We start from the raw sequence: 998 nt of genomic DNA, 5'->3' as shown, positions 1-998 counted from the left end.
ATTGGTGGTGGTGTTGACGACAGCAGTTATGAGGATGATGCCTGTCCTGACAGTCAGCTACCCTGTCAGCTGAGCCTGCCTCGGTTGAATTTTTCCGCTAGTTATCGCAATGTCTAGGGGAGGCATTCTTCGCCAATGTCATGCCTGCCATTGTGCCAGCTAGCAATTTACTTTACATTTCTGCTGCTTCCGGGAGGCCTACAAACTGCAGATGAAAACCCCCAGTACTGCCACACTGATAGGTACCATTGCCTTTACCTAATTTTCCGCTAAGTATTGTAAGTTTAAGGGTTGGTATTCATGTCATCCACTTCATGATGCAAACTAGCAATATCGTCTACCTTCCTAACGCTTCCGGCACCACAGACCACAGCAATAGCGCTGGCGCAAAAAACATCTTGGTGTGGCCCTTCTACGTTTAATCACAAATTTCCAATATTTGCATTACGCACTTCTGGGTGCCATTGATGATGAACTACACCAAGCTCTAGATGTCAGTTACCAATGTGGTCCCCGCTCTGTCTCAGGGTCCACCGTCTCCTCCTCCTGCTGTTGCTGCTGCCGCCTACCCAGTACTCCATTCACAAAAATTGTATTACACACTTCTGGGGGTCATTGACGATGCACTATACCCAGCTTTAGATGCCAGTTACAAATCTGGTCCCCACTCCGTCTTAGGGCCCTCAGCCTCCTCTTGCTGCTCTTGCTGTTGCCGCCTGTCAGTACTCCATTCACTAAAATTGTACAATTCTGGGTGGCATTGACGATGCACTGCACCCAGCTCTCCATGACTCTTACCAATGCGTTCTCCCTGGCTATAGCTGACCAGGGGCCACACACTGCTACTGCTCTCGCTGACCCACGCTCTGTCTCTGCTCCTCCATCCTTTTGACTAAAGGTCAATGTCACAGCGCTACTTCTCCACAACTTTATGGGTGTCATTTCTAACACACCTCATCCAGATCATGATGCCAGCTAGTAATTAAAATTATTATTAA

Source organism: Pyxicephalus adspersus, chromosome 5 (assembly GCF_032062135.1).
Source record: "Pyxicephalus adspersus chromosome 5, UCB_Pads_2.0, whole genome shotgun sequence".
Classification (NCBI taxonomy): Eukaryota; Metazoa; Chordata; class Amphibia; order Anura; family Pyxicephalidae; genus Pyxicephalus; species Pyxicephalus adspersus.
This window is presented reverse-complemented; position numbering follows the sequence as displayed.